This window comes from Stegostoma tigrinum, unplaced genomic scaffold, assembly GCF_030684315.1.
Source record: "Stegostoma tigrinum isolate sSteTig4 unplaced genomic scaffold, sSteTig4.hap1 scaffold_126, whole genome shotgun sequence".
In the NCBI taxonomy this organism is placed as follows: Eukaryota; Metazoa; Chordata; class Chondrichthyes; order Orectolobiformes; family Stegostomatidae; genus Stegostoma; species Stegostoma tigrinum.
Window position 1 is genome coordinate 816,930 of NW_026728074.1, and position 22,732 is coordinate 839,661.

Here is a 22,732-nt window from a genome sequence, read left to right on the forward strand (position 1 = left end):
GATAGGATGCTTTCTATGGTGCATCTGTAAAGGTTGGTGAGGTCTTCATGGACATGCAGTACAGTAGATAAACAAAACATAAAAAGTAAAAGTTCAAAAAGATGCCAAGTTAGACATGCTGAGACTTTGTCAGATTTGAAACTGTTTTGTGTAGGTAACAGTTAAAGAAAGCTCTTGCAGTTCTTTTGTCAGTGAGTACAGAAGTGCTGGTGAAATAAAGGATTATAGATGTAGCAGCCCTGAGTTAAGAGGAAAACAGCACAGGCATAAATATGCAGAAGATCACGAGGTTGACTAAGGTCAGTGTTGCTTATATGAACTGTGACTGGGCACAGTGGGGAGTTAATCAGATAAGAACAAGGATAAAATAGATCTGTGTCTGTGCAGTGGAGACCAACCAGAGTCAGAAGATGAAGGCCCAAGACAGACACTTTGAAGATCAAGGCTGCAAAAACTATCAGAAGTCCTTTTAACACTGTTGTTTAGCCACTGACAGGAACAGTACAACTGTTTGAGTGTAAGTTGTTGTCTGCATTTATCACTGCAGTTTGCCTGACAGCAGATCACCTTCTACTGACTCTGTCTCAATAAAGTTGATTGTTGCTTCACAGCCCAGCTCTGCTGCCAAGCCTGCTCCTGCCTGACAAGTGTAATCACAAAAGAAGATAATGCTTATTGCCAGTCCAGGCAGGCTGTGATTGTGGATGAGTGGGGAGGATGTTCGACAGAATGGGAAATGTTCATTCTGAAGAGATTGACCTGAAACAGTGACCATTAGTCTACTACTTTGCTGCTATGCCATTTCCCATTTTAATATGCCAATTCAAACTGTGCTGGTTTTGCTGAGTGTTCAGATCACAAGACCATAATGCATCCGAACAGAATTGTGCCATTCTGTCATGACTGAATGGTGTGCAGTTCTGGTCTCACTGCTATAGGAAGGATGTAGTGAAAGGGCTGAGGATTGACAAGGATGTTGCCAGAGTTGGAGGGTTAGTGACTCGCTTGTCAAATTGACTTTATTTCTGTGTATTACAATTGTTGTTCTGCTCCAGTTCTTATTTTAATCAGATGTTGATAATAATGCCCAGACATACAAGGCAGAAAATGATCTATCTCCATCAGCAGGGTATCAACCCCCTAATATTTTGAATAATTTTTTTTATCTCATCTGCTGTCTGGTTGCATATCTCTTTCTGTTTTCTTTTTGTTTTCTTTTTCGCCACTTTGTCACTTTACAGCCTGGAGGAACATTGAAATCTATAACTAAACTGACCACATGATATCTGTTCTCCTTCTGTCTTCCACCTTCCACGCACCTTCCTTCCATTGATAATAAAATGTGAGGCTGGATGAACACAGCAGGCCAAGCAGCATCTCAGGAGCACAAAAGCTGATGTTTCGGGCCTAGACCCTTCATCAGAGAGGGGGATGGGGTGAGGGTTCTGGAATAAATAGGGAGAGAGGGGGAGGCGGACCAAAGATGGAAAGAAAAGAAGATAGGTGGAGAGGAGAGTATAGGTGGGGAGGTGGGGAGGGGATAGGTCAGTCCAGCGAAGACGGACAGGTCAAGGAGGTGGGATGAGGTTAGTAGGTAGAAAGGGGTGCGGCTTGGGGTGGGAGGAAGGGATGGGTGAGAGGAAGAACAGGTTAGGGAGGCAGAGACAGGTTGGACTGGTTTTGGGATGCAGTGGGTGGAGGGGAAGAGCTGGGCTGGTTGTGTGGTGCAGTGGGGGGAGGGGACGAACTGGGCTGGTTTAGGGATGCGGTGGGGGAAGGGGAGATTTTGAAACTGGTGAAGTCCACATTGATACCATTAGGGTTCCCAGGCTGAATATGAGTTGCTGTTCCTGCAATCTTCAGGTGGCATCATTGTGGCACTGCAGGAGGCCCATGATGGACATGTCATCTGAAGAATGGGAGGGGGAGTGGAAATGGTTTGCGACTGGGAGGTGCAGTTGTTTGTTGCGAACTGAGCGGAGGTATTCTGCAAAGCGGTCCCCAAGCCTCCGCTTGGTTTCCCCAATGTAGAGGTAGCCACACCGGGTACAGTGGATGCAGTATACCACATTGGCAGATGTACAGTGGATGCAGTCCTTCCATTGATGTTTTGTGAGGATTTCATCAGTGCCAGCAGCCGTGATCGAATCGGAGGAACAGGTTACATTGCAATTACATTTAAATCCTCCCCCAACTGAAAAATCCCTCGAAAATTGAACACAATTTCAAGGAAGCTATAAAACACATATGGAGCAACGAATTGAATTGTTAATAATGTTTAATCCGTGTGATAGGATTATAGAACGAAAAAACACTGCTGATGGTTCGAAGCTGAAAGACTAACAGTGAAATGCAAGAGACACTCAGCAAGGCGGGACACAGTCTGACACACACACTACAAGATAACCAGGGGAATGGGGAGGGAATTTGTTGGTTATCCCGGGATACAGGGTCAACAGCGAAAAGTGGGAGACACTGGATTGGGAATCGCGGGATAAAGACACGTAACTGGGTCAGAGAATGGGGACAGCACAGCGAGGCTCCCTGTGGTACTCGCCTTGGACCGCCCCGCTTTTGGGCAGGTCTGAGTTCAGTTTCCGGAAACTGCAAGTTCTGTGAAGTGGGCGGGACTAAATTTGTGATTGACAGGTAGGGGGTGTTTTTCAGTCCAGAAACAGCCTCTGCTCCGCCTTTTCTTGGTGAATGTTTCCCTGCAGTCGAGTTGGTGAGTGTTTAGAACTCTGTCGGTTTCCCGGTAATGTAGGTGAACTGGAGCTCACTGTGTGTTAGATCATATCGCCAACCCTCTCTCATCCCCTTTCTCCCAATCCCCAGTTACACGCTGCTGGCTCAGGGAGTTCTGGCGGATGCGGGGCTGTGGTCAATCTCGGCGCTGGTTTCGGTTCACAGAAGACGGTTTAGTTTTTCAGGTAATGACAGATCATTCTGCCCAGCAGGACAGATTCTAATGTTGTCAGCAGGGACCATACAGCCCTCACAGACTGGGGTTAGTTTCTTTCCAGCAGAACAGACCGAGGAAGGGTCATCGGACCCGAAACGCTATCTCTTCTTCCCAGATGCTGCCAGACCTGCTGAACTTTTCCAGCAACTTCCGTTTTGTTGTCGACTAAGGGGGGGACATGACTGACATGTATAAATTTATGAGGGAAATAGAGAAAACAAGAACAAATCTTTCTGCTTAGTGGTGGAATCAGTATCGGGCGACATGGATTGATGGTAAGCGGCGGGAAGTTTTGATGAGTTGAGCGGATTTTTTTCACTCAGATAATGGGGGGAAACTGAAACTCACTGCCTGGCAGCCTAGTCGAGCTACAAATGTTCATAACACTTCCGGAACTATTGAGATGTATAAAATAAACACGGAAAGAACTGGGATGCTGTAAATCAGAAACAAAAAAGAAATTGTTGACAACATTCTGCAGATCTGGCAGCATCTTGGAGAGAAATCAGAGCTCAAGTTTCGGATCGAGTTTTTGAAGCCAGGATGTAGAACCCCCCAATGAGGAAAGAGGGGACCTAACTTCAGACAACCAACGCGGACAAGTGCTTGAAGTATTAGCGGGGAGAATTTTGCAGGCAGTTATCAGAACTCTTTTGAAAAGATTTGGGATTGTTATGGAAAAGGACAAGGATGGACCTGTAATCAAAGTTCTAACTTGGTTGATTTTAATAAGATATGATTTGGCCATAGTGCACAGGAAGCAGATACTTTCAGGTACATGTGCAAGAGGGAACATAAATGGAGAGATAAGGAGAGCGCTAAGGGAAATATGAATTGATACTGCCAAGTGAAATGAAGCAAAATGCTCTGTTGATTTACAGGTAGACATATGGTTAAAGGATAAGGGGGAATGTGTAAGGCCCATTAAGGACCACAGAGGTATCTGTGCGTAGAACTAGAGAGTGTTGGCCTGGGTCGAAATGAATACTTTGTGTCAGTGCTCACTAGTGAAATAGATGAATCAGGGAGAAGGTCTGTGATAGAATGTAAAGAAACTATCACAGAGAGAGAAAGGAAGTACTAAGTAGTCTGGAAGGTTTAAATGCAGATCAGTATCCAAGGTCAAGTGAAATGTCTCCTGTGATGTTAGGATGAAATAGCAGGGTGCTTGCAAGGTTCTTAATTCCCCACTAACCACAAAGGGACCCTTCTGAAGGGCCACCGGACTCAAAATGTTAACTCTGTTTTCTCCTTCGCGGTTGCTGCCAGAAGTGCTGAGCTTTTCCAGCAACTTTGTTTTTGTTCCCAATACTTTTATTTAATCTCTTTGACATCATCAAGACTTTTGGGAGACTGAAAGCAAAGCTAAGTGCGCATAGAATCCATTGAAATTTGGCAAATTGGATCCACAATTGGCTGAGGTTCAGGAAGCAGAGAGGTGGGTTTTGTTTTGTTTCTAACCGCAAATCTGTGCACATTGGTGTGGCAGAGTGGCCAATGTTGGGCCCTTATTTTTGTTTTAGGTAAATGCCTTAGATTTGAATGTATGAAGGTTGATCAGTTAGTTCAGATGATGCAAAAGTAATAGATGGTAAATAATGAGATGGATAGCCTTAGTTTACAGACCGGCTGATCAGTGGTAAATGGAATTTGATCTAGATTAGTGAATAGCAATACATGGACGAGTTATCCAGTCCTTGAATTCATTTGTTAATCAAACAGTTTGTGATTAGTTGACTAGCCAGGGGAGGAAGGCTATTTCCTTTTCCCATGAACATACACCATGACATAGTCCTGGATTGTAAATGGGGATTTTGGCTGTAAGACAATTTTGCTACATGTTGCTCACTCCATAGTCAGACCTCAAATGAGAGTCTCTAATGTATGGTGCTGCAAATTGTGAGGAACGAAAATCACATTTTGGCTTTTATTGCTAATCAATTTGCTGTCCCCTAAATCTTGATCATCTCTAACAGAAATCATGCAAACATGAACATGAGGAAAGAGGCCACCATTTTAGCAGGAAAACAAATGTGTAAAGCTAAGAGAGCAAATGATGACAGTAAATTTAAGAGACGTACCAGAACCAACATTTGCAGAGTAGGCACCCTCCCTGGATTCAATCCCTCTCCCTTCCTTTGCTGCAAGTGAACAGTTTCCCGACCCTACCACCCAGAAAGACTAAAGAAATGGAAAGGGAGGAGACATTGCTTTGCTCCCAGATGTTGCACAGAGGAGGAGGTTTCACTGGAAAGACAACATCTGCATTGTGAGCCCAGGACTGAAGCAGCCAATAGGAATTGCTGTGCTCCGTGGTGATGCCTCAGGTTTCAGGCACGTGGACACGGGAGCGCCGCCCCCACCTATTGTTCCCCTCCTGCTGCCAGGGTTGCCGGGGCAACCAGCGGGCGGCTCGAATCAGAGCGAGAAGCTGCTCGGGATCTGCCCCTCCCCCTCCCTCCGGCGGCAATTGCTGAATCAGAAGGTGACCATGATCAGCCTCTGACTGTTCTGTCTGTTTATGGTTTGCCTGTTCTGTCTGTGGGGAAAGGTATGGACCATGTGGAAACAAAAAGGAAAGACCATGGAGGAATTTGAAAATAAGGATGGGTCTGAACAGCGGGCCTTAGATTGTTTGTTATGAAATGTTTGTTGGTGAGATGTGGCCAGTGCTGCCTGGAGCAGCATTTATTGCCCATCTCAGGTGCTGTGGAGAACGAGCTGCCATGGGCCATGTCTATAATCTTTGACTGCCTATTATGCTGGGGACCAGGCAAGTCAGCGTTTCGACTGGACCTGAAGCCTGTCAATTTCGGATGGGTAAATCATGTTAGACAAATCTACAAAAGTTTTTTTTTGAAAATGTAACTGATAGAACCCGGTGGATGGGGTCATTTGGATTTTCTCAAAGCTGCTGATCAAGTTCCGCTTAAGAGGTTAGTGTGCAAAATCAAAGTTCATAAGATTGTTGGGAATTTACTGGTGTAGATTGTGAATTGGTTGGCAGACAGGAAACAGTAGAAATAAATGATCTTTTTTCAGTGTCTAAGGCTTTGACAATTGGGACGCCACAAAGACCCTTGGACCTCATGTGTTCAAAGTGTACATCAATGATTTGTATGTGCGAATCCAATGTACTATTTCTAGGTTTGTTGACACAAAAGAAGAGGGATTGTGAGTGAACGGGACATAAAGAGACTTCAGAGTAATTTAGATGATTTGAGTGAGTAGCAAATGCATAGCAGATGCAGTATCAGTGTGAAGTTATCCACTTTGGTACCAAATTCAGAATGGCAGAGTATAATTCAAGTGGTGGTCGATTTGGAAATGTTCATGTACAAAGGGACCTGGGTGTGCTTGTACACCAGTCATTCAATACAAGCTTGTAGGTGCAGCAAGCAGTTAGGAAGGCAAATGGAACTTTCTCCTTCATTTCAAAAAGGTTTGAGTATGGCAGCAAGGTGCTCTTACAGCAGCTGTGTTGGGTTTTGTGAGGCCGCATTGAAATCTATGAGCAAGTTTGGTCTCCAAAACAAAGAAACATTATTCTTGCTGCAGGCAAACAGCAATTTCTTGTGTTGCTGAGTGAGGGACAAAAGTTATCACTGACCATGAATCAAGAAGAAGCTCCAGTTGTTGTCTTGGTTTCAAGTCAGATTTGGAGATGATGTCACTTGTTGACAACACTTTAAAGCATTTCCCAAAGCGGGAAGTGGGTGATGTTCCCTCACTTTTGCTTCATTTCCCTCTTGCAAAACAAGACAGAGTCTGAGGCACTGTTTGGTTTAGGCATACCCACTGCAGGGCCCTGCTCCCCACACCACCACCTCCCCCTGCTACACACACTAAGAAAGGAATGATGTGGATAAAGTAATCCAAAAGGTGTGGTGGGAAATACAAGACAAAATAGAGAGAGGTAGTGTTAGAGGAGCTGGAATCATTGAAAGTGGATGAGTCACCAGGCCCAGATAGATAGTTCCCTGGCGTGTTGAAGGAAATAGCAGATGTTGTGAGGATTAATTTTCAATCTTCACTTGACTCAGGTGAGGTGCCAAGGGGCTGGAGGAATGCAAATGTGCTGTTGTTGTTTAAAACAAGTACAAAGGAAATGCCATACAACTATAGGCCAGTCAATCTTACTTTGGTGGTGGGCAAACTGTAAGAATCAATCCTGAGAGATCAGAGAAAATGTCAATTAGAAATGCATGAACTTGTCCGGGATAGTCAGCATTGCTTTGATGAGGGAAGGTCATACTTAAGCAATTTGACTGAATTCTTTGAGAAATTGGTAAGGAGTCTCAGTGTGGGTAGTGAAGTGGATATTGTTTTCATAGATTTTGTTAGGATATTTGACAAAATCCCACACGGCAAACTGGTCAAAAGTAAAAACCCATGGATAACAGGGTAATGTGTTGAATTAGATCCTCTGTTTACAGTGCTCTGACATATTTCCAGTCGCAAGTTCCAGCAGGAGACTGTAATATAGGAAGCAGTGAAATTGTTTCAGAGCTGAGCATTATGGACTATTCAGCAAATTTTGAGCTGGTACTGCTGTGTTCTGTTATCTGTGAGAGATTGCATGGTCCAGGGCTGATGTGACTCCTTTAATCTGGCTCTGAATTCATGTTCACCATTGCTGTATTTCATCTCTACCCTCCTAGATCTTCTCTCTGCGATTGTATAACTTCTGTCCCTGCATTTTAGCTCTGTTTTGTGTTTTACTGTTACATCTGCTAATTGTGCCTAAATTAGACTTCCACCACTGCCTATCCCCTGACCGTGTGCTTTTGCTTTACCAACTTGATATTCTCACAGAATTGTTAACAGTCAGAAATTGTTTTTAGTGCTCTGCTATCAACTTCTACTCTGCAAATTACAAGATTCATCCAGTTCACATTTTATAACCTACCATTTTGATTTTTTGGTTTCTGTCTCACTCTCCTTGTTTCGTCCAAATCAGCTGAACACGGTTTTCAGAAGAGGAGATTTTGCAGTTAACAAACTGAAACCAACCGTCACTCAGGATCTGAGAGAGTTACCAAACGTATCACAACCTGAATACAACAGAATATTGGACATGGAAGGAGAAAGCACTGTTCCCAGTGGGGAGAAACTGGTTCTGTTTTTGGGTAAGGCTTCAATCAATCAGCTGGCTTATCAGAATGTAAACACACTCATAATGATTAGAAGCCATGGAGATGAGGGGATTGTGGTAAAGACTTCTTTCATCCATCAATACTGAAAAATCATCAGTGTAGTTACACCAGGAAGAGGCCATTCACCTGTTCTGAGTGTGGAGAGAGACTCACTCAAATCATCCACCCTGCTGACACACCAGAGTGTGGCAAGAGGCTGTTCACCCCCACAGAGTGTGGAAAGAGATTTATCAATTCTTCAAACCTGGTGACACACCGGCAAGTTCACACTGATGAGTGACCTTTTAAATGCCCAGTCTGCAGGAAGTGCTATGAAAGGTCTGGGGAACTAATGCTCCATCAATGTGCTCACACTGAAAGAGACTGTTTGGGTGTTCTGACTGTGGGACAGCATTTCAGTGATCATCTCGGCTCACTGTATACCATTATGTTCACATTAGGGAGAAGCCCTTTACCTGCTCTGACCGTGGGAGGGAAGTCAGTCAGTCACCCCATCTGCTGAGGCACCAGCACATTCACACTGTGCAGTGACCATTCACCTGCCCCAGCTGTGGGAAGGGAATCACACAGGTGTCATATCTGCTGAGTGACCAGAGAGTTCACAAGAAACTGCAGTGATTGGGCTTTACTATTAACCGCGTTCAGGAATTAACCAGGTTCATTGTGATCTGTTTCTGCTGATATTAATAACCACCTGTTCAGGTATATGTTAATGTAGATACGTATCAAATAAACCAGTTTTGTGTAAAACACAGTGTTTCATCTTCTTATTGTCTCTAACACAGGGGATTCCCTTTCAATTGCTGTCCCACTCCCCTCCATCCTCACCTTTAACAAGAAGTATGAAAGCTCCATTGTCACTGAGATGAAGACCATCTGATCAGTTGCCTCTGCCCAGACTGGGAAAATTGCTCTGGAAAATGGGTCTGATTTTCGGCCAATGTATTTACTCACAGAGGAAAGACCATTCAGGTGCTCTTATTGCAGGACTGGCCTCAGGCAATCGTCTGTCTCACTGTGCATCAGTGTGTTCACAGAATAGGGAAGCTGTTCACTTGGTCTGAGCATGAGAAGATTCACTCAGACCTTCCACCTTCTGAGGCGCCAGTGAGTTCATTAGTGACTACAGGAGTTGGATTTCCTGTTAATCAGATGCTAGACACGTTCATTTTCTCATTTTGTCTTTTTTCTACTGGTGTTAATAAATTCCAGAAGTTTTAAATGCAAATATTCAGAATAAAAACACACATGAATTAGCTTAGTGTTAAACCCAGTGTGTTGAGTCTTTTTCGTAGCTCAAACACAAGTGAGTCCCTTTTGAAGGCTCTCCCTCTTTCTCCTCATGACGCGGGTAAGATGTTCAAGGAGCTGAGACCCCAGTACATTTGAGACAATCTGATTGCTGCCTCTGCTGCTCCCCTCCCTTCCACGAGCTCATTGGATCAAACTGCTTGTCGAGTGCTTCTAGCTTGACCCCGGATTCCCAGCTTTCTCCAGTTTCTCTCCTGTCAGAGCTTGTCTTGCCCACAAGGCCCATGTTTGTTCCACTGACCTATTCTCACTAAATATATTTGCTAATAATGTTAAAGTTCACTGTCCCTTAAAATTTCATCTTCCCAATTTTTTTTTTGAAAAGCCTGGATTTCATGGTATTTGCAAAGACTTGAACTTGGTGTTCACCAAAGAGCTGTTCTTGGTCCCTCCTATTTCTCACCTACACGCTGCTACTTTTTAACATCATCCAGAAGCATTTTGTTAGTTTTCACATGGTCACTGACAACTACCCGTTCTAACTCATCACCAGCCCTGTCCATTCCTCTATTGTTATTCAATGATCCCATACCTGATACTGGAAAAGCTGAAATGTCCTCCAGGGAAACATTTGGAAGAACAATCCATTGTCTTCAGTTACTGCTACACATTCCATTCTCAAAATCTGAACCTGTAACTCTTTCCTGAGAGTAAGGCTGAACTACACTGCTCATAGTCTCAGTCACAGATTTGACATGAAGATGAATTTTCAATCACAAAACCATCCTTTCACTCACATCAGATATTCTAATTTCCATAAAGTCAGCCATCTCCACCTCAGCCCAGCTCATCTGATCCTGAAATCCTTGTCTGTGCCCATGTTAAACTTGATAATTGCAATGCATTCCTGATTAGCTTCTCACGTTCACCCCAGACCCGTGTGGAAATGTGAGGTCTCCCAAAATCTGTGTTCTGCAATTCCTGTTGACATTCCCACTAAACTGTGTGAGTGCAGTCACTCCAACCTTAAGTGGTCTGACTGAGGCATTGACTTCCAGTTTTGGAAGTCATGAGCGTGCACCATCCCTGGAGGCCTGCACAACCAGAATGAAAATGAGAGGGAATTCTGGTCCTGTTCACCCAACGCCCTCTTTGTTCCCTGAGAGTGTTGCTGCTCATTTCCCTTGCTGTGTTGAACTCTCAGGTCTGCATGCAGCAGCAGCAGTGTTTGCTTGTGGGACCTTGGTGCTCTGCTGGATCTTTTTTAAACCTGTTCTTGTAGTGAATCTGTTAATCTTGGCCCTCGTTGGCTGAAATCTAAATATTAGAGCATTTATACAATTTCATTTCTCCACTCCAGTCTCTTCCTTCCCTCTCCCTTGTCTACTTTGAATTCTCCACACATTGTGTGCAGGAACAGACTGAAATCAATGAGATAATGTTTTTAGTGGGGTTATGGGAACTATGAAGAATGTCGAAGAATTAACTGAATTACTGTTCATTTTCAACCTATTTAAAATAACCTTTCTTCAGTTTAAATGTGTTGAATATGGAAGGAACGCTTTAAAGTTTCAAAATTTGTACATGTGAAGGAAGAAAAATTGAATAAGTCCTTTTGCACTCTTGAAATGTCAGAACTGTCTGTCTCCTTGTTTGTTTGTGGTGCTGTGTGACCAAGTTAATCCCATTCTACAATTATTTGGTGGATTTCCTCCCCTGGTTTAATTACACCCATAATAAATAAGAAGAACATAAGTAGATGCAGTAAATTTTACTTATTTTAAATAAAATAATTAGTTTTTAAAGCCCAATCAGGTGGTAGGGAAGGTGATGAGTTGTGACTTCAGGATGTGGGAACTCCTGGAGACTGGTGTGATCCCAGACTGATATATCTTCAATAAGTGTCTGTGGCTAGAGGAACCTCAGCCCATAATCATTGAATTAGATGTTATAATACAAACGCTGCAAAATATCAGGGAGAAAGTTACCTGGACAGTTTGTTCCAGGTGATAGTCACAGCTCATAGGTATTCTCATCTTATTTGGTCCATGGTTAGAGGCATGAAAATACATAAGGCAGGTTTGGGGATTTTCTTACATTTCTAAGAACAGCATTTGAAATCTAAATACAGGTAACTGTGACACTATGGAGAAACTGGGTTTGACTGTAGCAGTATACTGGCAGACCTTCAAGAAGACATTTACCAAATCTTAGCAACAATGTATCCCAGTCAGAAAGTGACTAAATAATGAAGTTAAGAATACTTCCAAATTTAAAGAAACACTGCACCCATTTACAAAGGTCAGTGGTAGGTCAGAAGATTGTACAAATTTGAGTGAACAAAGAATGATACTAAAGAACAGGAAGAAAGAGTGTTATTAAACTAGGGAGGGTTCAGAAGAGATTTACCAGGATGTTGCTAGCATGGAATGTCAGTTACAGAGGAAGACTGGATACGCTGGGACTGCTTTCTCTGGCGCATTGGATGTTGAGGGGTGACCTTATTGGCTTTATAAAATCAGGATTAATGGTAGGTGCCATTTTCCAAGGATGGGGGTTTCAAGACAAGCGGGCATATTTTTAAGGTGAGAGGAGACAAATTTAAAAAAAACACGTTTTCTAACATATGGAATGAACTTTCTGAGGAAGTAGTGGATGTCAGCACAGTTACACTGTTTAAAAGACACTTAGAAATGTATTTCCACAGGATGAGGGTGTCACTGACTAGGCAGCATTTATTGTCCATCCCTAAACAGTTCAGAGTCAACCACATTGCTGTGGGTTTGGAGTCATATGTAGGCCAGACCAGGAAGGATGGCAGTTTCCTTCCTAAAAGGACAGTAGTGAACCAGATGGGTTTTCCTGACAGTTGGCTATGGATTCACTGTCATCATTCGCTTTTTAATTTCAGATATTTATTGAATTCAAATTCCACCATGGGCCACAGTGGGAATCAAACCCAGGCCCCAGAACATTCTCAGAGTCACTGGGTTAACAGTCCAGCGATAATACCACTAGGCCATCACCTCCCCATTTGGGTGGTAGCGCACTGACTCTCAATCCCCAGGATTCCCTGGGTCACCACCGTCTAATCAGAGCACACAATATGCCTGATAGCAAAGTGTGGAGCTGGATGAACACAGCAGGCAAGCAGCATCTCAGGAGCACAAAAGCTGACATTTCGGGCCGAGACCCTTCATCAGACAATATGCCTGACTTTGCAGTCTGTTGAATGTAATTAACAGAAAATACAACCAAGTTCTGTCCTTAACAAGCTCTCCTGTATATTACAAATACGAGAACAGAGTTAGTTCTCATATCAGTTTTCTCACTATGCTCAAGCGAAGGTGAGATTTGAATTCCTGATATGCAGAAACAAGAATCCTTTCAATGTCTCAGATAAGTAAATATCATCAAGAATGCCAGAGTCAACGTCCCAGCAGCCTCAGAGAAAGGGAAGGTGAAATCAACTCATAAGCTGCTCATGTGCAACTTGCAATTCCCAACACCCAACTTCAGGACTCTGATGTTCTCAGTGGCATTTCCTGATGGGAAACCTGCAAACTGCACACAAGTCAGGTAGGTGTTGAACCTACAAACCTAAGATCTGCAGTCAGATGTGTTACTCATTACACCATTGACCTGCTAGTGTTCACATGCTGCAGAGTTGTGGTGTTAACAGGAACATCACCATCACTGCTGCTCTTCAGTGGCCCCCACTTTGAGATTAGGTGAATTTCACCGGCAAAAAAGAAACACATTTGTTCTCAGGTAGTTGCTTCAGTATGCCCTTCTATCTGTGCTGGAACTTTCTGTTATTTTACTCACGGTCAGCCACTCCAGTGAAATGTATTTTCAGGCTTTGAGTCATGGTTTACTCAAATAGATTATGGATGATCTGGTAATTCTCAACACCACTCTCCTGACTTTCCCCACTAGAGTCCCTTACTGATTAGAAATCTGACTTAATGTGCCAGTCTCGACAGCTCTCTGCAGTCAAGAATTCCACAGATTCATAACTCTCAGAGAGAAGAAATTCCTCCTCAGCTCTGTCTTAAGTGTGTGAACCTAGTTCTGAAATTCTATTTTCTGTTCTAAGATTGTCCCAGAAGGGGAAACAACTTTGACAAGAAGCTGTCAAGCTCCTAAGAGAAGCTTTCTAGTTATTAGTCTATTAGTCTTATTGTTTCAATAAGGAGCAGGGCTTATGTAGTCCTGTGGCCAGTATTTAGGAGCAGCTAAATACTCAGGAGTGGACAAATATGTGATTTGTTCCCGGTGTAGTGTGTTGATTTCATCTCTGAAGTAAAACCCGCAGTGATTCAGATAGAGTTACACTGTTTATGCTGTTGTCACTGTGAACAATTCCTGGGGTTTACCAGTTTGTACAAGAACAACAATTCTCTGAATGAGGACTGAGCCTGGGAAAGGCTGTGAGAGCACCAAATCCTAACCACTAGACGAGCAGGGAACACAACATTAATTCGCCTCTCAAGGCCATGGGGAATGGAATTGGGGCTGTGAAGGAAACAAAGAAACAAAATATGTGGCTGGGACAGGTATACAGCTGACAAAGAAACAAGTTGAAACAAACAAAGAGAACAGAATAGGGGGCAGCATTCACACACTGATTGTTAGTCTCGATGGTGAATCCAAAAAACTGTAAAGTGCTGAATTGAAAGGTGTGCTGCTTTCTTGGAGCTGACATTTAGCATCATTGGAAGAGTGCATTGAGCCGAAGACAGAAATATCAGTGTGACAGCAATATGGAGCATTAAAACGTAAAACTTTCTCCAACAGTTTATGGATACTAAGGACCAACTATACATTTTAAAACTGCAGTGTTAGATTTTTGTTAAAGTCTTCGAGCAATTTGGAATAAGCATCAGTCCTCTTTGCATTGAATGGTGGAGGGGTCGAAAGGGATTAAGTTCACTCTTTTTGCTGATGGAGATTCCAGTGAAAGGAAAGTTTAGGTAAGACTAATAACTAGAAAGCTTCTCTTGTAGATTTTTGTATCTTTTTCTATGAATATTTCAATAAAACTGCATTTGATAGCCTGGCCACTGCTTGAGGTATTGGGGCTAATAGGGGAAATAAGCAAATATCTTCAGATACCAATAAGATGGCTTGGGTAATGAATTTCAATCGAACTTGATCAAGAGCAGGGATGTGTTGTCACAGTTATACAGGCATTGGTGAGGCTACAGCTAGAATGTTCAGTGCAGTTTTGGTCTCCTTTTCTGAGGACGGGTGCTCTTGCTCTCAAGGGAGTGAAATGAAGGTTTACCAGGCCAATTCAAGTGATGGGAGGACTGACATATGAGGAGATATTGACTGGGTTAGGATTGTTTTCGCTGAAGCTTAGTTTGTTTGAGGGGCAATTTCATGGAGACTTATAAAATTCTAACAGGACGAGACAGGATAATTGCAGGGAGGGTGTTCCTGATGGTAGGTGTGTTCAATCAGGGGTCACAGCATGAGGATTCGGGGTAGATGATTTAGGATGGAGATGAGGAGACATTTCTGCACCCAAAGAGTGGTGAGTCTGCGGAATTCATTGCCACGGGAAGTAACTGATGCTAAAACAATGAATGTATTTAAGAGGCAGCTAGATATAGCACTTGGGGGAAATGAGATCAAAGGTTATGGGGAGAAAGCAAGTTTAGGCTATTGATTTGAATGATCAGCCATGATGTGATGAATGGTGGAGCAAGCTCAACGGGCCAAATGCCCTCCTGATCCTTCTATCTTCTCTGCTTCTATCTTCTGAACAGTTAAACTTATTTTGACTGAAGTAAGGTAATAAAATTAATTATGCACCTAACATTTAATTGAAGAGGACATCCTGCACTTCATCAAACATGTTAGTTACTCTCCAGTTAGAAACAGATGATTGAACAATGAGGCTTGCAAATTTGGCCTAAAACAGTCAAAGAACATGATGCATTTCCAAGTCAGGACAGTGTGTGGCTTGGAGGGGAAGTTGTAGACACCATTATTTCCCAAGTATCTGGTGCCCTTGACTTTCTGGGTGATCAAGTTATCATTTTGGAATGTGCTGTCTCAGGAGCCCTGGTCAGTTGCTTAAGCTGATAGTGTTTGTACTGCTGCTTCTGGGTACCAGGTGACAAAGTCATTCCTGCCAACCTGCAAATATACATACTGGGAAAAGTAGGCCATTCAGCCCCTTGAGCCTGCTCTGCCATTCAATCAGATCATGTCTGCTCCTGTATACTCCAAACAACCTTTGATTCCATTCACAAAAATCTCTGATCCCTGCATTTGACAATTCTAAGGTGACCTCAGATTACTTCTGCTTCACAGAGATGACAGTGATCAACATGGGATGATCAATGACATGGCTAAGGTTGTTTGTGGCCAGGAATGGAATCACACACTGTTGATCGCTGCATGGGTTTCACATACAGGACACATGATTACAGATTTCTTTAACCCAGTCTCTGAGTGTCTGATTAGTGTAGTTTGACCCCAGAAGGCTCTCACATTACTCACTGAGCCTGTGTCCTCAGACACGAACAGCCACTTACTCTGCCCACTCCAAGTTTGGTAGAAACTGTTTCCTCAATTGCAGTTTGAGCCATATCTCAGCCCTTTAATCAAGATGATTCTCCCAAACCTTCATTCCATTTTGTTTCTTGTGATACTGTCGACCCTATCAGTTCTGAGCTTCCACACATTCCCACCCAGTTCTTTCTGTATGCTCCATATTGAAGTGGTGAACTGTTCTCTAAGTGAACCAGGGATGTGCCAGGAGATGATGGGAGGCTCGTGCATTTCCAATGTCAACCTCAGAAGAAGGAAGATGCAGGAAATCACTGCACATGGAGCATGAACCCTGAAATGTTGGGGAACGCTGCCGAGATGGAGGATGCAGAAGCAGGCAAGAGTGACTGATTACCTGGTCAGACTTCCATGCTGGAAATCATCAGCACCAAGTTTCTCACTGCCACACGGGAGAATATCAAATTGCAAATAAATCAGGTGGGAATAGATAATAATGAGGTGTAAGTGCATGCAAACAGGAGTCTCACTACTTACCACCAAGCTCTTTGTCTCTGTTAAAATCTTGGGTGGAAAATTTGACTTTTCAGTCTTTGACATTGAGAATTTCATTTTTGAAGTCGCACCATATTTTCCCAACAGCTTTACATAATGTTTGCTGAGGGACACATATTAGATCTTGATGCTGAAAGTGACAGAAAGATTGGGTTTTGTTTTTAAGTGATCACAGGACCTTTGCTGGATACCAAGATGAAGGGAGACACTCTCTTGTCCATAGGAGTAACCGAAGTTTGGGAACAGAAAGAATCCCGAGTTAGAAAAGAGAAGGGCCCTAAACATGCAGCAGTCATCAACAGGACATCACTTATTCTCATCGTATCTTCCAGAAACTGAGGATACACTGTTTCAAATTACATTCATACATTTTGATTCAATAGAGTACGTAAGTTCCAGTCCAGATTTGGGATTAACAACATCAACAGAAATAAAACACAACTTTCAGCATGAACTCTGTTGTAATTAACAGCAGCAACAACACAATCCATCCCCTAAGGTCGCTTGTGAACTCACTGATATGTCTATAAGTGACATGACTGAGTGAGTTGCTTCCCACTCATGAAGCAAATGAACACTCTCTTCCCCGATGTGTCTTCACTGGTGTCTCAGCAGTGTCCTCTGCTTTTACATTCAGAATATATTCAGAACATTCAAAATGGCTGTTAGCCATATGAACAGGCTGATAGGAATTTAGGTCAGATTGGCGAGTGAATGCTTTCGTACGCAGGGAGCATGGAAGCGGCCTCTCCCCGGTGTGAATCTAATGATATTTAATGAGGATCCATGAGTGTCTAAATGACCTTTAGCAGTGAGAGCATGAAGCTGTTCCTCAGTGTGAACAAGCTGGTGTTTGACCCAGCTTATCTTTTAAAGCTGTTCTCACAATCAGAGCAGTTAAACAGCCTCTCGTCTATGTGAGACCTAAACCCCATCTCTTCTTCCGCGACATTGATGACTGTAACGGCACTGCCTTGTGCTCCCACGAGGAGCTCAAACAGTTCATCCACTTCACCAGCACCTTACACCCCAAACTTAAGCTCATCTGGACCATCTCTGACACCTTTCTCTCCTTCCTGGACCTCTTTGTTTTCATCTCTGGCAACCACCTGGAAACTGATTTCCATTTCAAGCCCACTGACTCCCACAGCTACCTAGAATATTCCTCCTCCCACCCACCCTCCCACAAAAACACCATCCCTAATTCCCAATTCCTTCGGCTCCAATGCTTCTGCTCCCAGGATGAGGCATTCCAGTCCCATACATCTCAGATGTCCTTGTTTTTCAAAGACCTCAACTTCCATCCTTCAGGGGTGGAGAATGCCCTCGACCGTGTCGCCCTCATTTCCCACAACTCATTCCTCACATCCCCTCCTGGCAATAGCAATCAAAAAAGAATCCCCCTCGTCCTCATGTACCACCCCACCAACCTCCAATCCAACGCATTATCCTCCGACACTTCTGCCATCTGCAATCTAACCCCACCACCGAAGACATATTTCCCTCCTCACCCTAATCTGCTTTCCGGAGGCACCACTCACTCCAGGACCCCCCTGTCCACTCCACACTACCCTCCAGCCCCACCACACCCAGCACTTTTCCCTGCAACAGCAGGAAGTGCTACCCCTGTCCTTACACTTCCCCCATCACCTCCATCCCAGGCCCAAAGAAGACTTTCCACCTCAGTCAGATGTTCACCTGCACATCTGCTAATGTGGTATACTGTATTCGCTGTTCCCGTTGTGGCCTCCTCTGCATCGGGGAAACCAAGCGGAGGCTTGGGGACCGCTTTGCAGAACACCTATGCTCGGTTCACACTAAACAACTGCACCTCCCAGTCGCGAACCATTTCAACTCCCCCTCCCGTTCCTCAGATGACACGTCCATCCTGGGCCTCCTGCAGTGCCAGAACGATGCCACTTGAAGGTTGCAGGAACAGCACTTCATATTCTGCTTGGGAACCCAGCAACCCAATGGTATTAATTTGGATTTCACAAGCTTCAAAACCTCCCTTCCCCCTACTGCATCCCAAAACCAGCCCAGCTCTCTAACCTGTCCTTCCTCCCACCTGTCCCCTCCTCCCACCTCAAGCCGCACCTCCATTTCCTACCTACTAACCTCATCCTGCCCCCTTGACCTGTCTGTCCTCCCCGGACTGACCTATCTCCTCCCTACCTCCCCACCTACATTCACCGGCTCCATCCCGGCCTCTTTAACTATTTATTTCAGATCCCCCTTCCCCTCTTCCATTTCTGAAGAAGGGTCTAGGCCTGAAACATTAACCTTCCTGCTCCTCTGATGCTGCTTGGCCTGCTGTGTTCATCCAGCTCTTTGCCTTGTTATCTCTCATCAATGTGAACCAGCTCGTGCCCCAGCAGCTGAGACAGAGAATTAATCCCTTTCCCACTCACAGAGCAGGGTAATGGCATCACTCAGGGTTGAGGGAGGGCGAGTGGGGGCATTCGAATGGCAGCGGCAGAACTTCAGCCAGGACACATCCTTCAGGGTCTCACTGAGGGGGTCAGATGGCACCTTACTCTTTCACGTCTCTCTTCACTGACAGCCAAGCCACGGTATGGGTTAATCCTGCTGTGTCTAAGAAATGTGTCCCAGCTACTGTCTTCCATGGCTCACAGCTCCCAGACACGGAACAGAATTTCATTCGAACTGGGTTTAGAGTCAGAGGAAGAGTAAGGCCTTTGATGGGAATGTAACGTTGAATGTAATGTAAATCCCTTCCCAAACATGGGGCAGTGGAACAGCTTCTCCCTGGTGTGACTGAATGAGTGAATCTCCAATTGAGATGGGTAATTAAGTCCCTTCCCACATTTCCCACAATTCCAATGTTTCTCCAAGGTGACCATGTCCTTGTCTTTCTCCACGTTGAGCAATCACTTTACACCTTGTCTACACACAGAACACATCTGAGTTCACCGACTGCAGCACTGTCATTCAGGCACAGTGACTGCATAAAGCTCTTTTCATCATCAGTTTACTGTCTCCCATTCATGTTGCATCTGTCCTAGTGCTTTCTCAGTTATTTCGTTTTCCACATTCCACAGCTGATACGCAGGCCCTGATAAATTGAGAAATCCTTTCAGATTTTGAAGCGATGATTGGCTTGATTTGCCATTCAGAAATTTTCCTCAAAAAGTCTTCTTCAGAAAGAAAAGCCTTCCTGCAGCCAGCATAAACTCCTGTTACACCCCTTCCTGACCAATAAATGTTGCACATGGTCATTGAAAATGAAAATTAACATTTTTGAACCCTTCCTGTATACTCACTGTCGGTGAAGTATAATTTCTAACCCAGGCCCTTCTCTCACGTCACCCTGGCGCATTCTGTGTGGTTACAACAGAGGCAGTGACAGGCTGCTCATACCCCTGCTCCCATTGCTCATGTACTTTTGATCTCCATGTTATACATTTACCAAATACTGTTTTATCTTTACCAGTGCAGCAGAATTACAAACCTGCAGATTCACTTCCAGTCAGGAACAGGTCATTGATTTACGCTAACCTCTGATTTGAAGCACATTTCCAGCATTCACCGTTGTTCTTCCTCTGACTCTAAACCCAGTTGGAATGAAATTCTGTTCCGTGACTGGGAGCTGTGAGCCATGGAAGACAGTAGCTGGGACACATTTCTTAGACACAGCAGGATTAACCCATACAGTGGCTTGGCTGTCAGTGAATAGAGACGTGAAAGAGTAAAGTGCCATCTGACCCCCTCAGTGAGACCCTGAAGGATGTGTCCTGGCTGAAGTTCTGTCGCTGCCATTCGAATGCCCCCACTCGCCACCCACCTCCCCCCCAACCCTGAGATTGTCCTTTCTGAGCTCCGGGTGCTGTTCAACCCTCAGGACAAATACAACAAGCTACAGTGATGTGTTTGAAACAAAGCTGATTTATTTTACATTTCCCTAGAATGTTAAACTTTAGCCCAATTTGAGAGGTTATAAACATCGTCAGAAACAAACTCCAAATTTCAAAACAAAAGTATCAGAACATTCCAGCACAGACCAAGACCATTTTTAAAAATTTATTTGTGAGATGTGGGTGTCGCTGGCTGGCCAGTATTATTTGGCCCATCATGTTTGTGTTGGTTGAGATTGAAACACACAGGTTTGCAGCTTTCTGGATTCACCATTGAGAAGAGCAATTTCAGGCTGTGAACTCTGCCCCTATTTGTTTGCATTTCTCGTTTCAATTTGTTTCTGTGTCTTCTACACACCCAGCACAGGCACATCTTTTGTTGTTTTTTTTTGAGGCCTAACTCCAATCTTTGTGGCCATGAAAAACTAATAACATTTCTGCAATTTAATCTCTCCTGCCTTCCCCCGTGACAGACTGCCTTTTTGCCCCTCTCTCACCCCTACCTTGCTCAATACCTTTTACATTTCTGATGGGTGCCAGCCCTCTGTGACCTCACTGTGCCCCCGCGTCAGTGGCACGAGTTTTGAATTCTCTTCCTCCAGAGAAAATCTGAAATCTTTGTGGCGCAGCTTTCCCTAGATTTTATTTTTAAAACAAAAACTGTGAAATTGTTTCAACATTGAGTTTTTTTTATTCTTCATTCAAAAATTTGCGTCATTATAGCTAAGCTGTGATCCTTTCAGAGTCCAAAAATGTGCAGGTTAGGTGGACAAGCCATGCTAGGTTGCCCCCTAGTGTGCAGGTTAAGTGGTTGGGTTAACCCTGGTAAATGCTGAGTTATGGGAGTAGAGGGTCAGTATAGTGATGGGCCGAATGACCTCTTTCTGCACTGTAGGGATGTGATTCTAACCAGTTGTGCTCATGGTCATGTTTTCCTCATGACAGCTCACACATCACCAGGTTCATTCAGCTCAGGCTGTCATGCTGCCTTCGTGTTTTTGTGGGTTTGTGCTCAGACCTTTTATGGTTTACACAGTCTATTTGAGGATAAGAGTGAATTTGTAAATAGAGATTTCCCAACCAAAATCACTTGCAGATTAGGAAATATTTCTGCTGCTGGCATCACTCACAAGGATTGGGAAAATAAAGGGTCATTCACAAATCTTACACAATGCAGGTTGTAATTGCCAGTAAAGACTGAATAGCATCAAACTCTTTTCTAAAGAAAAGAGTAGGCCAGAGTTAACCTGGTACAAATTGGAAGCTTTGTCCCTGTGGAATGAAGTCATTGGATCTGAAACAAAAAATGGGAATCAGTCCTGAGGAAGAGCAACATGACCTGAAACATTAAACATTAATTAATGTGCTGAAATATCCCTTTACCCAAATTCAATCAAATTCACTCATTAATCAATCCATCCAGGATTTTCCCATTTCAGCAAATTTACAGAAATGTGAACCTTAGGTCAGTAGTTGGGAAATTATTGGAGAATGTTCTTTGGGACAGAATTTACTTATTTTTGGAAAACATATTCTGTAATTGTTGGACTAAAAAAGAACAAAACGTGAACAGTTTTTGGTATCACTTATGAATTACTTGACATTCATTTTACATATGTATAGAGCTAAAAAGTGTAATGTAATTACATCAGTGAAATTAATGTGATCATACAGTGAAAAAAAACATTAGAAACTAACTACAATTAATGAGCTGAATAATATGCGATTATTTGTACCAGTTTTTGCATTGACAATTCAATCTTAATTGATGCCTGTAATATTTTATGCTATTAAGCGTAACTCAACAACAAAGTAATGAAAGGATATCAGAAAAAGAGCTTTAGTTTCAGCTTTATGGACCTAAGGGATACTTGTACACAGAGTTGGATGATGGCACTGGAAACTGTTAAATACACAATGTCAGTGCGGACATGAAAAATAATTTCCTTTGCAAGGTGTTCCTCGCTCAGAATAATTAGAAATTTATTGTGATTATGAATCTACCATTTAAAAGATAGTTACTGTGATTGACTGAAAAAGGTTATATTTTACTTAGAAAATTAGACTAAGCAATATCCAGGTTGTAAATGTGTTTATTCAACAGAATATCTAGATTGTCCCAGGAGCTAATTATACATACACAACTCATAATAGCTTGAAAAATACATAGAAACAGTGATTATTGAATTGAGAAAGACATGACAGTTGTATTGGGCAGTTCAAATGTCTCACTACATTGGCAACATGTTTATGTTGTTCAAACAGGCAGCATGCTTGTCAAAGCAGCAGATTTTCATTTTGGTATGTACGTCTGTTTAACTAGAATCCGTTCTGTTCTCAGTGTAAGAAACTCTTGTTGTTGTGTGCGATGGACTGTCACTAACAGTGTAATTTACCCGATCAGCTTT

General features: G+C 43.3%; 1 long non-coding RNA gene across 1 annotated transcript in view; it reads right to left on the minus strand.

Annotated features, from left to right (window-relative positions):
• Nucleotides 1–20,337: 20,337 nt before the first annotated feature.
• Nucleotides 20,338–22,732, minus strand: part of LOC132207700 (uncharacterized) — a 31,366-nt gene continuing 28,971 nt past the window's right edge. The window contains exon 3 of the long non-coding RNA XR_009443718.1: nt 20,338–21,618. This is a non-coding gene — a long non-coding RNA (uncharacterized LOC132207700). The remainder of the gene's footprint in view (nt 21,619–22,732) is intronic.